Genomic DNA, 19,109 nt, shown 5'->3' with positions numbered 1-19,109 from the left:
GGTGGGTCCGGAAGTGTATGATAAACTGTTTTGTGAGATATGAGATGTTGCGGGTATGAAATAATTATTTTTCTTCTTTAGATGCAGGGTTAGAAAGAGAGGCATTAGCACCATCATACAACACCCCATCTTGTAGCCATTCACTCACCTCTGGACCTGTTGATTGCCTCCTAATTGCACGTGTGTGACAATACATATATATATCTATACTAATAAAAGGCAAAGCCCTCACTGACTCACTGACTGACTGACTCACTGACTCACTGACTCATCACTAATTCTCCAACTTCCTGTATAGGTAGAAGGCTGAAATTTGGCCGTCTCATTCCTTACAGCTTCCTTACAAAAGTTGGGCAGGTTTCATTTTGAAATTCTACGTGTAATGGTCATAACTGGAAGCTATTTTTCTGCATATACTGTAATGGAGTTTAGCTCGAAAGCCGTGGGGGGGGCGGAGTTTCGTGTGACATCATCACGCCTCCCAAGTAATCACGCAGTACGTAGAAAACCAGGAAGAGCTCCAAAAACCGCTGAAGAAAACATACATTATATAATTAAGAAGAGTGACATATAAAACCATATTCAGCGGCTCACATGAACTGACGCAGTGCGCAGACAAAAAGCAACAGTTTCAAAGAGCGCTGAACAAAAACTGAATTACACTGCTACGCTCAAATAGACAAACCACATGCCGTGGCGCAATAGTAGAGGCTTCGCCTTTAGCGCTGGCGTCTGAGGTTCGATTCCCGAGAGGGGATTCACTGAGTATGTACGTGCATTTTCCGATTTATTTTAGCCTCGCATCCCCTTGGTTTGAGACGTATGAAAAAATCTGCGGTTAACTCAGAAAGACAGATCACCAATTGAAGCTTTATGAATAATGTATACTTTATTCGCAATCAATGATTGTTTTGGTAAAGCCATACTCAGTGTATTCATTAGATGAACGGTAAAAAAGTAAGAGTGAGGGGAGGGTAACTTATTGAGGCACGCAGGCTGTAGTGCGCGTCAACTCTATCTGAATTGCGCAATCACATTTGAAAAAATATATCTTTTCAAGTTCTATTTAGTCCATATGTGTCAAACTCAAGGCCCGCAGGCCACATCCGGCCCGGCGTGTAATTATATCCGGCCTGCGAGATCATTAAATATATTATTGTTATTAATGGCCCGGGGATATGAAGCGCTGGTAACACAATAAACTACAGATCCCATAATGCAGCGCTTCAGCTGCCTTGCCGAACACTTACTGCGTTAATCAAGTCTACCTTATGATGCTGCAAGTTATTGCGAAGCTAGCTCACACGATGCTGAAGAGAAAAGGTGATTCTGAAAATAGAGCCTTTAAAAACCGATGGGAGGCTGAGTATGTGTTTACTGACATTGCCGGTAAACCCGTGTGTCTCATTTGTGGAGCTAATGTGGCTGTAATTACAGAATTTAATCTAAGACGGCACTATGAGACAAAACATCAAGATAACCACAAGATACAGAAAGCAGAAGAGTTAAAGAAGACACTTCAGCAGACGTTTTTACCCGTACAAAATCACAAAGTGATTTCAAGTGAAGCTACTTTTATGGGAGACACAAATGCACCAGTGCAACTTGCCCCACTTTCCCTGTTGAATGTTGAACCAACTCGGCACTACGGTGTTCCCAAATACGCACTTTGCTGATAAACTGAGCACACTGCACACAGAGTTAGCAGGGCGCTTTGGTGGCTTTGAAGAACAAAAAAAGAATTTTAAGTTGTTTCGCAACCCATTTGCTGTCAATGTGGAAACTGCACCTGTGCAGATTCAGATGGAGGTGATTGAGCTGCAGTGTAATGGCACACTGAAGGCAAAGTACGATACTGCAGGGCCCGCACAGTTTATTCACTCCATTCCCGCAGAAATGCTCCAGCTCTGTATACATGCGGCTCGAACCTTGTGCATGTTTGGTAGCACATATCTGTGTGAGAAGCTCTTCTCAGTGATGAAGACTAACAAAACAGCACACAGGAGTCGCCTCACTGATGAGCACCTGCAGTCCATCCTGAGAATCTCCACAACACAGAACCTCACACCAAACAGAAACGAACTTGTTGCCAAAAAAAGATGCCAGGCGTCCAGCTCTAAAATGACATATGAGCAAAGACAACTGAATGATTTGATTTGTTATTGCTGAAAAGAACACATTTTATTTATATTTCCAGGTTTTGTTATGCACCATGTTCATATTTGAATTTGTATAATTTTGACAGGATATATTTTTATGGAGAGCAAAATCTTTTGGGATATTTAAAATTTAAGTTTATTTTTATATAAAATTACATAAGAGTAAAGAAATTTGAATGTTTGTTCTTTTAACATTTACTTTATTTCTAACTTGTATAATTTAGACAGGATATATTTTTATGGAGAGCAAAATATTATAAGTTATTTAAGGTTTGAGTTGATTTATTCCGGAATAATATTCTGTCGACTAAATAAAAATTCCTTCTATTTAAAATTTAAATAGAACTTGAACAAATACGATAGTTCATAATATCCAGGCAGACTTGCACATAAGGCGGAGTCATCCGTTTTAACAAACAGCGTATTGCACTGATACGAAATAGCCTGCCCATTTAATTATTTAGGAATGGATAAATAAATTAAGATTTTGTACAAATAATGTTTTCATTTTTCTTCCTTCATGGATTCTGGCACCCCAGCAACAGTTGCTCGCACCCCAAAGACTGTATATATATATGTGTGTGTATATGTATGTGTATATGTAGATATATATATATATATATATATATATATATATATATATATATATATATATATATATATATACTAGCAATATACCATATGTGAGAAGTAGTGTGTTAAAGAAGCAATGAAAAGAAAAGGTAACATTTTGAAAATAACGTAACATGATTGTCAATGTTATTGTTTTGTCACTGTTGTGAGTGATGAGTGTTGTTGTCATATATATATATATTTACACACACACAAACATATATATACATATCTATACATATACACATACATATACATACACACATACATACACACACATACAACACACACATATATATAAACATATATATATACATATACATACATATCTACATATATACACACACAGCTATTTCGTATCAGTGCAATACGCTGCTTGTTAAAACGGATAACTCCCGCTCTTACGTGCAAGTCTGCGTGGATATTATGAACTATCGTATTTGTTCAAGTTCTATTTAAATTTTAAATAGAAGGAATTTTCATTTAGTCAACAGAAATATCTTTGGTAGGAATGGTAAAACAGACAGGAATATTATTCCTGAATAAATCAACTCAAACCTTAAACAACTTATAATATTTTGCTCTCCATAAAAATATATCCTGTCTAAATTATACAAGTTAGAAATAAAGTAAACATTAAAAGAACAAACATTCAAATTTCTTTACTCTTATGTAATTTTATATTTTATAAAAAATAAACTTAGATTTTAAATATCCCAAAAGATTTTGCTCTCCATAAAAATATATCCTGTCAAAATTATACAAATTCAAATATGAACATGCTGCATAACAAAACCTGGAAATATAAATAAAATGTGTTCCTTTCAGCAATAACAAATCAAATCATTCAGTTGTCTTTGCTCAGATGTCATTTTAGAGCTGGGCGCCTGGCATCTTTTTGGCCACAGGTTCGTTTCTGTTTGGTGTGAAGTTCTGTGTTGTGGAGATTCTCAGGATGGATTGCAGGTGCTCATCAGTGAGGCGACTCCTGTGTGCTGTTTTGTTAGTCTTTATCACTGAGAAGAGCTTCTCACACAGATATGTGCTACCAAACATGCACAAGGTTCGAGCCGCATGTAGACGGACTTTTTTTGTTCTTCAAAGTCACCAAAGCGCCGTGCAAACTCAGTCGCGCTCAGTTTATCAGCAAAGTGCGATTTGGGAACACCGTAGTGACGACTTGGTTTAACATTACTTGGCAACAGGGAAAGTGGGGCAAGTGGTTGTGTCTCCCATAAAAGCAGCTTCACTTGAAATCACTTTGTGATTGTGCACGGGTAAAACGTCCGCTGAAGTGTCAGATTCTTATTTAATTCTTCTGCTTTCTGTATCTTCTGCATTGCATTCAGGTCTTTCAGGTTACCCTGATGTTTTGTCTCATAGTGCCGTCTTAGATTAAATTCTGTAATTACAGCCACATTAGCTCCACAAATGAGACACATGGGTTCAGTAAACATATACTCAGCCTCCCATCCGTTTTAAAGGCTCTATTTTCAGAATCAACTTTTCTCTTCAGCATCGTGTGAGCTAGCTTCACAATAACTTGCAGCATCAAAGGTAGACTTGATTAACGTGGTAAGTGTTGGCAAGGCAGCTGAAGCGCTGCATTATGGGATCTGTAGTTTATTGTGTTACCAGCGCTTCATATACCGGGCTTTAATAACAATAATATATAAAATGATCTCGGGCGGATATAATTACACGCCCGGGCTGGATGTGGCCATGACCCTTGAGTTTGACACATATGGACTAAATAGAACTTGAAAAGATATATTTTTTCAAATGTGATCGCGCAATTCAGATAGTGTTGACGCGCACTACAGCCTGCATGCCTCAATGAGTCATCCTCCCCTCGCTCTTACTTTTTTACCGTTCATCTAATGAATACACTGAGTATGGCTTTACCAAAACAATCACTGATGGCGAATAAAGTATCCATTATTCAAGTATGTAGAGCGGGATATATATATATACATATATATATACCGCTGTAACGGACAGCGGTCCCATGCCCGGCAGGGGCGCCCTGCTGCTTCTGTTCGGGAGTCGCCATGGGCAGTCCAATACCTCCCGGGGCGCTTGGTGGCAGCCTACCTGGCCGCGATGATTCCCCAACCGCCCGCAGGGCTCCATGGGAGATGGAGTCCTCCACAGCTTGGTTGGGGCCCAGCATGGCCGCTAGGGGAGCTGCCTGCTTCCCACAGCCTGGCTGGACGAGTTTCAGCCCCACCCGGAAGTTCAATTAGGACCAGGTGGTTAATCACCTGGAATGCTTCCGGTGGGCTATAAAGGCCCCAGCCACCACCACTCAGAGAGCCAGGGTTGGGAGGAGGAGGACTACGCTTGCGAGGAGTGGTGGAAGAGAAGGTGGAGAAGTGAGTTTTGTGTGCTTTGTGCTTGTGAGACTGTGTTTGGGCTGTGTGGCACGGGAAGGCGTGTCACACAGCTGAAAAAATAAAAGCCTGTGTGTTTTGTACACGTTGCCTCTGCGTGGTCTGTGCGGGTCGGCGCTATATAGCGCCTTTACATCTGGCGTAGTCGGCAGGATTCGGGCCGTCCATTTGGACCGGGACCTGCATAAAAATTGTGTGTAACGGCCCGGCACAACACCTGGGGGCACGTGTAGCTCAGCGCAGGAGCGCACACCGCACCGCAGTGCCGAGCGCTCGAGGCAGAGAGCGTGCTCTATTGTGAGTACAGCGCTGAGGCGGCCTTTGGACTGCAGCAGGGCACGCTCCCGGCGAGGCGCGCCACCGAGGCGGCGCGAGGCACGCGCCTGCACGACTTGCCGGCGGACACGCGCAGCACAGCGCTGAGAGAACGCTCGCAGCTGCAAGCAAGCCAGCCAGCGCAGCACAGCACAGCACAGCGCAACTGAGGCCGCAAAAAAACCACCTACAGGCACCGCGCCATGGGGAAAAAGCGGGCGGACACAGAAGCCAGCCTCCAGACGCCGGCATGCCGGCCGCTCCACGGGTCACAACCGGAGGTAGGTGGCGGGCTCAAGAGGGAAGGAGCCACGGGAAGGGTTTTCAGCGTTTGCGTCAGCCTACCTCCTGGACCCCGAGGGACCGAACCACCTGTTGGTGGGCAGATGGCCTCTGTTCGTGGCGTGACGGCGCGAGAGGCGGCGGGGAGCGAGGCTGGGCTGTGTCTTCCCTTTGGGCGGCCAGTCAGCGGAGGAGGAGAACCGGAGGAGTTTCCCGATCGCGGTGACTCAGCTAGAGGAGCAGGAGCTCCTCTCGAAACAGGTAAAGGGGAGTGTGTCAGCCGCCCGCCGAGGACAGTTCGCAGGCGGGGGTGACGGACCTTCTCCCGAGCCTCTCGGACTCCCAAACGGACCTGCGGAGGGTCCGCAGGGTCTTGTTGGCTCGCGGTCGGTGGGAGGAAACAAGGGGACTTCAAGTCCAGCGCCGACCGACGCATTAACTTTTCTTGGGCTGTAGAGGAGTTGAAACATGTTCTCCTTCCTCTGCAGTCCTTAGTTAAGGTTTTCAGGTCCTGCAGGAGACGAAGGAGGACTTGGACTGGAAGATCGGCCCGATGGCGGCCGTTGTTAAATGGCTGGAGAGCGGGGCGTCAACCTCCTGCCTGCAGGACACAGCGGTTCAGGTAGGTGAAGCCTGGGCCGTGAGGAAAGGGGCGGGCGCAGCGGCTGCGGATATGATCAGTGCTGCTTGCCAGGTCGCCCGCCCACTACACAAGACGCCGCCGTGTGGACCGATCACGGTGGCAGAGGAACGTGTGGAGAGGCAGCTGGTGGATGTTGGCTGCCAAACAACCCCGCCCCTCTGCCTGCACGGTCTCGATGTCGTCTAAAGGGGTGCAGGCGGCACAGGGTCTCCCTTCTTCCCATAAGGGGACCCAGACCGTCACTGCACCCCAGAGGAAGAGGAGGACCGGACAAAGAGGTGGGGACTCCTGACAAGGTGCAGCGTAAGCCCGTCAGTGCGACAGCACGGGAGGGCTACACTGCGGAGGGGCTTAACACCTCACAAGCCCTCCCGGGTGGGCAAGGGGCAGGAGTTTCCTGCCTGCTTCCGTTCCCGCAAGGGTCGAGCTGGAGGGGTCGGTTGTGTTATTCCTGTGGTCACGCTGGTCATGTCTGGAGGGTTGTCCAAGGAGGGCGTCCGAGTGGCAGGGGCGTCGGGCAGCACCCCAGACCTGTTCATTATGTTTTTACAGGGCAGCCATGAAGCCAAGGATGCCGACTCCCTGTCCTGGAGAGGACCGGCCCTCGCGGGGCAGGCCGATGAGCCCCACAAGCCTCATCTGAGGGTGGGGAAGTGTGACGGACAGCCGGGTCCCATGCCCGGCAGGGGCGCCCCTGCTGCTTCTGTTCGGGGGAGTCGCCATGGGCAGTCCAATACCTCCCCCGGGACGCTTGGTGGCAGCCTCCTGGCCGACGATGATTCCCCAACCCCCGCAGGGCTCCATGGGAGATGGAGTCCTCCACAGCTTGGTTGGGGCCCAGCATGGCCGCTAGGGGAGCTGCCTGCTTCCCACAGCCTGGCTGGACGAGTTTTCAGCCCCACCCGGAAGTTCAATTAGGACCAGGTGGTTAATCACCTGGAATGCTTCCGGGTGGGCTATAAAAGGCCCCAGCCACCACCACTCAGAGAGCCAGGGTTGGGAGGAGGAGGACTACGCTTGCGCAGGAGTGGTGGAAGAGAAGGTGGAGAAGTGAGTTTTGTGTGCTTTGTGCTTGTGAGACTGTGTTTGGGCTGTGTGGCACGGGAGGCGTGTCACACAGCTGAAGAAAAATAAAAGCCTGTGTGTTTTGTACACGTTGCCTCTGCGTGGTCTGTGCCGGGTCGGGCGCTATATAGCGCCTTTTACACCGCGTATCGCAGCGGAGAAGTAGTGTGTTAAAAAAGGTAGAAAAAGAAAAGGGAACATTTTAAAAATAACGTAACATGACTGTCAATATACAGTATTTGTTTTGTGAGTGTTACTGAGTGTTGCTGTCATCAAGGATTTGATTATCATTATTTCTTTCAATCAGGTTCGTATTTGTAGGATGTGTTGTGTTCAAGTTACATTCCGTGTTTGTCAATCGTTGTAAAGATGACAGGTTTCATTCATCGATTCGTTTCTTACTGCATCAATAAACAGCTCGTCTTCTTCTTTATCTGAGACCTGACACACTGCATGCACAGGTTTTTTTTACACTGTCTTCCTTTAGCGGGACATTGACTTTTTCCACCGTGTGCTTTGTTTCCGCAGTAGCTGGATTTATGAATATGCTTATCAGACGCTGCATATTTTTGCTGCCTTTTCAATTGTGTAATTCGGTTTTTGTTCAGCGCTCATTGGAACTGTTGCCTTTTATCTGTGCACTGCGTCCAGTTCACGTGAGCCACTCAGTGTACTTGCATCGAAGGTTCCCAGCTGTGCTGGTGCCATCTCGTGCTATGTCCATAGCTTTATTTAATGTTACCTTAGTCCTGGCACTTAAAACTTTCTCGCAGTTTAGCTGAGTTTGTGTCAAACACCACCCTGACCATCTCATCTTCCTCTCCATAAGCACAGTCCTTCACCCGTGAATATTTACCCGTGGCAGTTTGCTATTGGATTGCTGCTGACGGACGGCCTTATATGGGCAGGCACTAAATTACAAGCGCCAGCGCAGCCTGTCTATGAACTTAATTTAAAGTGTAGGTTTACATCGTGCTTTGTTTCCGAAGTAGCAGAAGTCATGAATATGGTTGTATATGTCACTCGCTCGCTTCTTATTGTTTAGCTGCCTTCTCAATTATATAATGCATGTTTTCTTCAGCTTTTGAGGTCTTCCTGATTTTCTATGTGCTGCGTGATTACGTGGGAGGCGTGATGATGTCACACGAAACTCCGCCCCACTGCGTTGAAGCTCATCTCCATTACAGTAAATGGAGAAAACTAGGATTCAGTTATGACCATTACGCGTAGAATTTCGATATAAAACCTGCCCAACTTTTGTAAGGAAGCTGTAAGGAATGAACCTGCCAAATTTCAGCCTTCCACCCACACGGGAAGTTGGAGAATTAGTGATGAGTCAGTGAGTGAGTGAGTCAGTGAGTGAGTGAGGGCTTTGCCTTTTATTAGTATAGATATATATATATATGTATATATGTGGATGTATGTGTATGTGTATATATATATATATGACAACAACACTCATCACTCACAACAGTGACAAAACAATTACATTGACAATCAGGTTACATTATTTTCAAAATGTTTCCTTTTCTTTTCATTGCTTCTTTAACACACTACTTCTCCGCTGCGAAGCGCGGGTATTTTGCTAGTGTACTAATAAAAGGCAAAGCCCTCACTGACTGACTGACTCATCACTAATTCTCCAACTACCCGTGTAGGTAGAATGCTGAAATTTGGCAGGCTCATTCCTTACAGCTTACATACAAAAGTAAAGCAGGTTTCATTTCAAAATTCTACACGTAACGGTCATAATGGTCGATAACGGTCAACAACGTCCGGCATGTTGAACTTTCTTATTTATGGCCCCATCTTCACGAAATTTGGTAGGCGGCTTCCCTGTGCTAACCGAAACCAATATACGTACTTATTTCAATGGTATGACGCCACTGTCGGCCGCCATATTGAACTTTCCAATGGTCTTTGTTACTTATGGGCCCATCTTCAAGAAATTTGGTATTCGGGTTCCCAACGCTAACTGAATCCTACTTACATAAATATATACGTCCATAGCCTGCAGCTCGGTCACTGTGTGAGGCAGCGTTGGGTCCCCCATACAAACGCCCACCACGTTGTTGGCTGCCTGTCTATATAAGGCCGTCTGTCGCTCCGGTCTCTACATTCCCTTCCTTGCTTCGCCATGGGATTCACGTCCCCCTGCTGATAACTACAGCCTTTTTATTTAATCCACGGCTTCTCTGCTGTTTTATTGTTCGTTTATTACGATTATAGTTATTGTGTAGGTATTTTAGACTTACTTTACATTGTTCAGATACCCATTTCCTTTATCGTTCCAACCGTACCCCCATTAACATGTCTATCGAGGTGATCACCATCGATCAAAGAACTGTCACTTACCAAGTGGTTTCCATGCCCGGAGATGGCACCTGCCTTTCCCATTCTCTGTGTTACATATTACACGGCCATATCAGTCTTACTCTTGATATCCGGAGGAACATTGTGTCTTATGTATTGAATGACTGGGACAGGTTCAAGGTGTGGACTGATGACGGTACAGGAGATAATTATACTACACAGGAGCACTAGAAGAGTGAAATGCTTAAGCCCTTCACCTATGGATCTGCATGTGAGTTGATGGCTGCCGCTGAATTGTTCGATTGTCACTTTCAAGTGTACCGAAATGGCCAAATATTTTACACCTTTCGACAACCGCCAATGCCTCTTAAAAATCTTAGATTGACAGGTGATGATTTCAGTAGTGGACACTTTGATGTTTATGAATGTTTAAACTCATAAAAGCTGGATGTGAAGTTATCGATGAAGCCGGTTGTATACTTACAACGCTTGACAGATGCCAAATGTCACTTCAACACTAGTCCTACAAATACTGTTGTAATTAAAACAAACCATGAAACTCAAACCGATTATGACAGCAGCAATCCAAGCTGTGAGATTTTAGGCAAGATTACTGTTCACATGGCCAACTGTATGTTGCATACTCAAGAGTAAGCTCAGCGCACAGCTTGGTCATATTACAACCGGAGGGCCGAACTGACAACGTGGTATACAAAGAGATCCTTAACAAATAATTATTAATATATTTTCCCTCAGTTTTAAAAGGTTTAATTTTCTTCTTAATAAAAATTTTAAGGCAGTACTTCGCCGCTGCAAAGCACGGGTATTCTGCTACTCTATTATATACTACTTTTCACCTATCTATCTATCTATCTATCTATCTATCTATCTATCTATCTATCTATCTATCTATCTATCTATCTATCTATCTATCTATCTATCTATCTATCTATAATATAGTGCCTTTTATCTATCTATCTATCTATCTATCTATCTATCTATCTATCTATCTATCTATCTATCTATCTATCTATCTATCTGTCTGTCTATCTGTTATATAGTACCTTTCCTATCTATCTATCTATCTATCACCTTTATTATCTATCTATCTATCTTTACATGTGTGTATTTTCTGTCATAGCTTTAAATACTTTAATGCATCATATGACATTTTTTATTAACCCTATTCTTTACACTTTCTTTCCTTAATTGTTATCAGATGCTGATGATTAGCGATGAGCAGTGCAGACATGGGTGCAAACAACATTGAATGCTAAAGGGGATCGATTGTCAATTTCATTTCTATGCTCATTGAAAAATATTTTTTTACAAAAGAGCCAACAATTGACTATGACACTGAAGTATAGTGTTGAAGAAATATAAGGCTAAAGGGTCACATAGTCATTCAGCGGTAAGTTTAGTTATTGTGCATAAAGTGCTTTCGTATGCTTTCCACATTAAACATTAATTAATATCTGTTTTAGAAGTAGCATAAAGAGTTAATGAAGAAAGTCTAAGCTGGGTCAAGCACACCAGATAAAGATCAAGTTGTTCAAGACAAGTGGCTGACTGTCATGGACGCAGTATGAATTGACAGCTTCCACATACACAGAAACCCCATAACAGAATTACAGTTGAACTCAAGAAGTATTGGAAAGTATTGTAATGGACAAGAATGGAGTGAAATGAGACTTTTATTTTGGGTGTGTATTTGGGTGTGTAAGCTAATGAACCAGCTGTTATGTAAGAATTAACTCGGCTTTGCTCTGCAGACTCAGTTATCTATAAATATGAGTCTCTCTTGTCATTGCTCTGTGGCCATTTGCTGACACCCTCTGCTCAGGGTACAATCCTTTAGTAGACTGCTGTAACAGGAGGCTCCCTCTTCATGAAGTGAAATTCAAGACACAATGAACAAGTTTCCTCCTGCCTTGTTCATGACTCAAAGAGGTCAGAGTTGAGGACTTCCTTTATTTATTATATTCCCAATTTACTTTCTTCCACAATAGCAGTTGCTCCCTTTTAGATTCAGTGGTGTCAGCATTTAGATAATTAAGGGAGCAAACTCTACAAAAAATGAAGAATTAAAAAGAAAATGATAACAGAAACATGAGCATTTAAAGTTTTGGCAAAAATACATATATGTATGAATGGGGTCCAGTCAGTATCTAACCCACTTTTAGTCTGCAATAAGAACTATCAGTGTTTCCATCTGCGATTGAACCAGTTCAGGCTCACAGGGGGTGCCAGGCCGAACCCAACATTGGATGTGACAGAGAACACTCACTGCCTCGCTCAGAGCCATTGGAGAACGTCCATTTAACCTAACACCCAAATCTTACTGCATGGAAGGAGGCATCAAGGGTGCCGAATGGCTATAATATGTTGACAAAGTGGACATGGATTGAAAGTAGTGAAACACATATATTAAGATCCACTGATTCACTGTGATCCCATTATCCAATGTTAAGGGTTCCTGTAGCAATCAAGAATCCACCACAATTAGGATCTGCATAAATGAAGGAGTATGGAGCTTTTTCTATAAATTAAGGGAAAGTGTGAGAACTTCTGCATCCAGAGGGTGACAGGAATCTGGAAGAAATTCTGAAATCGGATACTAGAAGCAGGTGACCTGCTGGTGGGATACTGGGGAAGTTAACCAGGGTCTTAATGGGCAGATAGTTCTCCCCTATACTTATAAAAATAAAGTAGTTTCTTTAGGGCAATGCCTTATGGGACCCATTTTTTTGGTTCCCAAGATAACCATCAACCTGAAGGTTATAGAAAGTTACCTTTTATTGAAATCCATAGGAAGTCCATAAATAATCATGAATAGCTGATAATGAAATCCCAGTGGGTTCCCGGTTTCACTACAACCCCTGCTGCATACAATAACACAGGCTAAGTTCAGGTTTTCTTGATCCGTTCATACACTGCTAGGTCGCCTACTATTCATTAAAGATATACAGTATATTAGGAAGCTTTTCAAAGCCCACATGGAAAGAGTCCTTTCCAGAATGAAAAGGTTCTCAGTCAAGCAATAGTTCTCTGAGGAACCACATAAGCCAGTATAGTGCCATTACAGAACCAGCATTGTTAAAAGTGCAAGCTGGCGACCATGGGGTCACTGCTCAATTCCCTAGGATTTTTTCCATTCAAATACATTCTAATAATATATTGTTCTGTACTTCTTTAATTTTTTGCACTATTAGCCACACAAGTGGTGATATACAGTATTTACCTTTTATGAAAGCCAGGCCTGAACTCCTGCCCCACTGCACCATGGCACTCAAGTGTTTGTCTTCTTGCATTTGTGCGGCACTTGATTTTGTGGATTAAAACGAGCAGGTAATCACCTTGTTGTTTTAGCTTAACAGCTGCCGCCAGCCCTGCTAAGAGGAAAATCAATGTGCCAGGGCTACTGCCCAAGTTAATGAGGACAGAGAGAGAGACACACTGGCAGCAGACGAGCAGCGGCACTTTGAACAGAGGCTCTCTCCAAGTCAGGACTGCATTATAAAGTGACCATAACAGGAGACTGTGCTTCACTTGGTGTTTGATCTTTTGTTTTAAGTAACTGATGTCTAAGCTGTCATTCTTCTTGCTTCTCGGCCTGGTTTTGACCCCCAGAGGCTGAATAAGATGAGAAAGGGCAATTGAGATTCTCCTCCTTGCTTCCTATCTAAGCACCATATCTAGCAAATCCAGCCTTCACGTCCTTACTGCCCGCTTTCCTTAGCCCACTGCTACTTTGTGTCCCAGTGGCTTACATTGCCCCCATGTTTGAACAGGATTTTGTACCCCCAAAGTAAAACATGTGTTTAGAGTAGTGGCCAGGTGAAGGTGAAGTTTTAGGTGAATTCATTTTAAAGTTCATTAATTATATATATATATATATATATATATATATATATATATATATATATATATATATATATATATATATATATATGTAAAGTATCTATCTGTCTATATATATACACACATATTTATATATATATATATATATATATATATATATATATATATATATATATATACAGGTATATACATACATACATACATACGTACACATATATACACATATACATGCACACATACACTCACCATAATCGATTATTAGGACCACCATACTAATATGGTGTTTGACCCCCTTTTGCCTTCAGAACTGCCTTCATTCTACGTGGCATTTATTCAACAAGGTGCTGAAAGCATTCTTTAGAAATGTTGGCCCATATTGATAGGATAGCATCTTGCAGTTGATGGAGATTTGTGGGATGCACATCCAGGGCATGAAGCTCCACTTCCACCACATCCCAAAGATGCTCTATTGGGTTGAGATCTGGTGACTGTGGGGGCCATTTTAGTACAGTGAACTCATTGTCATGTTCAAGAAACCAATTTGAAATGATTCGAGCTTTGTGACATGGTGCATTATCCTGCTGGAAGTAGCCATCAGAGGATGGGTACATGGTGGTCATGAAGGGATGGACATGGTCAGAAACAATGCTCAGGTAGCCCGTGGCATTTAAACGATGCCCAATTGGCACTAAGGGGCCTAAAGTGTGCCAAGAAAACATCCCCCACACCATTACACCACCACCACCAGCCTGCACAGTGGTAACAAGGCATGATGGATCCATGTTCTCATTCTGTTTACACCAAATGCTGACTCTACCATTTGAATGTCTCAACAGAAATCGAGACTCATCAGACCAGGCAACATTTTTCCAGTCTTCAACTGTCCAATTTTGGTGAGCTTGTGCAAATTGTAGCCTCTTTTTCCTATTTGTAGTGGAGATGAGTGGTACCCGGTGGGGTCTTCTGCTGTTGTAGCCCATCCGCCTCAAGGTTGTGTGTGTTGTGGCTTCACAAATGCTTTGCTGCATACCTCGGTTGTAACGAGTGGTTATTTCAGTCAAAGTTGCTCTTCTATCAGCTTGAGTCAGTCGGCCATTCTCCTCTGACCTCTAGCATCAACAAGGCATTTTCTCCCACAGGACTGCCGCATACTGGATGTTTTTCCCTTTTCACACCATTCTTTGTAAACCCTAGAGATGGTTGTGTGTGAAAATCCCAGTAACTGAGCAGATTGTGAAATACTCAGACCGGCCCGTCTGGTACCAATAACCATGCCACGCTCAAAATTGCTTAAATCACCTTTCTTTCCCATTCTGACATTCAGTTTGGAGTTCAGGAGATTGTCTTGACCAGGACCACACCCCTAAATGCATTGAAGCAACTGCCATGTGATTGGTTGATCAGATAATTGCATTAATGAGAAATTGAGCAGGTGTCCCTAATAATCCTTTAGGTGAGTGTATCTCTATCTCTCTATTATGAAAAAAAAATCCTGGGAGAGAAAGATGGGAGACGAGACGTGATTTTCACGTGAAGATCACGTAAGACACTTAAAAGACCCGCGAGACTAAAGACATTGGCCATAGAGCGTCTCGCGGGGACCTTAAACATGAGACTTTGCGCCAAGAGATTGACCCAGAACGGTCTCACGATGACGTAGAACATGTGATTCTTGTAAGACACGCCCTACTTACAACCCAACAACAGCACGGGCAGCAAAAAACTCAGTCGTGTGAAGGCTGCACACACAGATCTAGGGCTCTCAGTGCATATAAAGCCTTTAAGGACAGTATGTTATAAATGAAGCGTAGACGACTAAACGAAGAAGAAAACAGCGCGGAGAAAAGAGACTCAAAAACTTTGGAGAGAAAAGAAAGAAAAATAATAATCTAGGCGCAAATTCAGAAAATAAGGAAAGTAATTATCAGCCAATCCGGCTCAGAATTAAAAGACAGAGTAAAAGGCAAAGTAGAACTTCATAAAGACGTTCACGAACGTTGGCGGTAAACACATTCGGAGCAGGCTAGAAAGCAGTGGAATTCGAAAGGCTCAAAAAAAAAACCGGCGCAATACACATGTGGAGAAAGTTAAAGAATATGAAAGTGGGGAAATTAAAAAGTATAAAAAAAGAAAGTAAAAATCGCAGTAGCGCAAAACAAATTATTACTCGAAAAAGGGAAAATAATCACCACGGACCAGGTGTCATTGGAAAAAAGCAGGACAAAGCGAGGTCAGAAATAAAAGACAGAGTAGAAAACAAAGTAAAACATCATAAAGAGGTTAAAAAACAAGGGAGCCAAACACATGCAGAACAGGTTAGAGAAAATTAAAACTGGAATTCAAAGACTCAAAACAAAAAAAAAAAACACGTAGGCGCAAAACACATGAAGAGCAAGATACAGAATATGAAAGCCATTCTTTCTTTCTTTTGAATTTGTCCTGATGTGTGTCTTAAAACGTGGCTGTAGGTTGTCACTTCCAAGTACCGACCTTTTGCTCAGGTGGACATCAATGCAACATTAGGCCTACAGAATGTGCTCTGTAATCATTAAGAGTATGTTCGACTTTATTTTAAACAGAAAATTCAGCTGCTAAATGTGATCTGTTGTAGAATGTTTTGTCAAAACTACATTATCAGTGGTCCCTTTTGAATGTGAGATGCCGCCCTCATTCCATGTGAAATGATTATCCTTTACTATGGGTAAAAACCGTATTTCTATAGATGAATATTTTGGACAAAATTCAATTAAAAAATAAATGAATGTATTGTGGAATGTAACAATAAATAAATCAAAATATAATATGTGTGAATGAAAAATGAAATGTGTATTTATTCCTTTGTTTATTTCAGTGATACCGCACTAACACCGAATTAGCCTTGAAATGAAAACCGTCATTTTGTTACTTGTCAAAGTTGAAAGGGCGGGCTCTAGAGAGCACTGCGTTTTGATTGGTGGAGCTTTGCTAGCAGGAATGCGTGCAGTTGCAATTTAGCATAAGTGCATAAAGTTCTGACTGTGTCTGTCCATGGCGGACTCAAGTCCACGAAAAAGCTAACCACGATTACAGCGAGAAGCAGTTACTTTCATTCAACAAACCCTGAATTCCTCCTTCTCTCAGGGAGTGACGTAGCTCGAGTTCGTGACGTTCGCGGCGGGGCGGGGCAGGGCGGTGCTTCAATTTGCCGCCCTCCTACATATCCGAACATGTTAAGCTATTTAAATAGAAAATTAAAATGACGTATAGAGAAAAATTAAGATAAATTTTGCATAGATTTATTCATATAAAGAGAAACAGCAATATTTTTTCACATATAATTATTTATAAGCATCAATTAGACAATAATATAGTATAGACGCGCTGATAAGCCGTGTTCTAATTATTAGTTTAATATAACCAGGACCAGTGTAGTGTACAAGTGATAGGTGGGGATGTTTTCTGCGCAGAGCAAGAACGCATTCGGATTGATAACGAAACGAAATTGTAAATTAGTTGTTTATCTTCCTAGAAATTATTATCGTGTAATGTTTGTTTCTTTTTGTTATGGTCTCATAAATTTCAACTGCTGTGTCAGATGCCGTCACAGAAGGACAGTCTGAACATGATTTTTGAAGCATTTTTGGATAAAAATCAGAGAATTTGACATTTTTCATTTATGAGTTGCCCTGCAACTTTTAAACAAAAGCAAGTGAGCGTTCAGCATGAGTTTTGGTTTATGTTTAAAATGTTTGCTTGTTCTTCCTGTTTGTGTGTGTTTTTTTTTCCAACATCCCAAAGATTTTTAGTTGTCAACTTATTTGTCAGTTATTAGTGTTATTAGTGATGTGTGCTGGAGTATGATACTCTTAAAACTGATGCGGCTCACATCAATTTACGCGTGACTCTTGTACTCTTACTGATCGCCGTTTTCGGCAGGACGTAATTTTAAAGCTGTACGGTTTAACAAAAATGTGTTAATCTCTTTACATTTCCCAACTCAAAACTTCGAATACTGTATATGCTTGTGGAGTTTACCCTTAAACATGAGACGCGATTAAATGCGCTGCAAATGACGGTTAGTCTGCTTTACACTGAGCCAGAGTTAAGTCTAAAGGCTCGCAAGTGGGTGCTTACACTATTGCGGGCAGAGCGCATGCGTCCTTCTCAAAGGGGCGTGTTAATGCGGCCGTTGTCCTGACACAAATGCAGGAAGGGGCGGTAACACCGTGCTGTTATGTTGTTGCATGACAACGTTTTGGGTTTATAATGAGGACTGAAGTACATTAAGGCTGTCAAGGTTCTTGTTTTCATTCGGCACAAGGCTTTCGGTCGGTACTGCAGAGTAAAGACATTAATGTCCAACAGCAATAAATCTGTCATTTTTACTTAATTGGGGAACAATTAGGCTACATGAAGAATGTGAACGTCTTCATGAAGCTTAAACACTTAACATGCAAGAAGCAAAATGCGAAGTCGAAGTTCTGTTTAACTTTTAGGATTTATGCCATTCACTGTGCGACTGCGAACAGGTCAAAATAATGGGAATCGATCTGCGGAAGTAAGGCGCTTTGAAATGTTCATTCCTATGGAATTTGGGTCCATTGTTTAACAGTCCAAAGACATGAAGTTTAGGTGGATTGGCGATTCTAAATTGGCCCTAGTGTGTGCTTGGTGTGTGGGTGTGTTTGTGTGTGTCCTGCGGTGGGTTGGCACCCTGCCCAGGATTGGTTCCTGCCTTGTGCCCTGTGTTGGCTGGGATTGGCTCCAGCAGACCCCCGTGACCCTGTGTTCGGATTCAGCGGGTTGGAAAATGGATGGATGGATGGATGTTTAGCAGTTGACTCGATTACTTGCATGCAAACAGAACTTTACGGAAATGTTAATCGAGTGGTATCTCTTTTCTGAGTTCCGCTGCGGTTCGCGCTGGTTTCTGTTTTGGAGAAACTTCGAACGTCACTTGCTTTGTTTCGGATTTGCAGAGCCCGTTCTGTATTCGGCAGTAACCACATCCTGCCAGGACGGCACGGTGGCGCTGCTTGCCTCGCAGTAAGGAGACCAGGGTCCATGTCCCGTTCATGTTCACCTCGTATCTGCATGGGTTTCCTCCCACAGTCCAAAGACATGCAGGTTAGATTGAATTGGATGCACTGAATTGGCCCCGGTGTGTGTGTGTGCGAGTTCACCCTGTGATTGGCTGGCACCCTGACCAGTGTTTGTTCCTGCCATGTGTCCAATGATATCCTGGATCGGCTCCAGCAGAACCCCAAGACCCTATTCAGGACTAAGCAGGTTAGAAAGTGACTGACTAACCATCCTGCCTAGAAAGGTGTATTTTCGTTTTTTTTTCTGTGTAAAAGCTTTCTTTTAACCTCATTTTATCAAATTTATAATGATAGATAGCCATTTGAAGTTCCTCTCACAATCGAATGTATTTTTGTATAGTGGTTATCACGGAGCACAGCTTTACACTGCTTGTTGAACTTTGCA

The sequence above is a fragment of the Polypterus senegalus genome, chromosome 12 (assembly GCF_016835505.1).
Source record: "Polypterus senegalus isolate Bchr_013 chromosome 12, ASM1683550v1, whole genome shotgun sequence".
Lineage (NCBI taxonomy): Eukaryota > Metazoa > Chordata > Cladistia > Polypteriformes > Polypteridae > Polypterus > Polypterus senegalus.
This window is presented reverse-complemented; position numbering follows the sequence as displayed.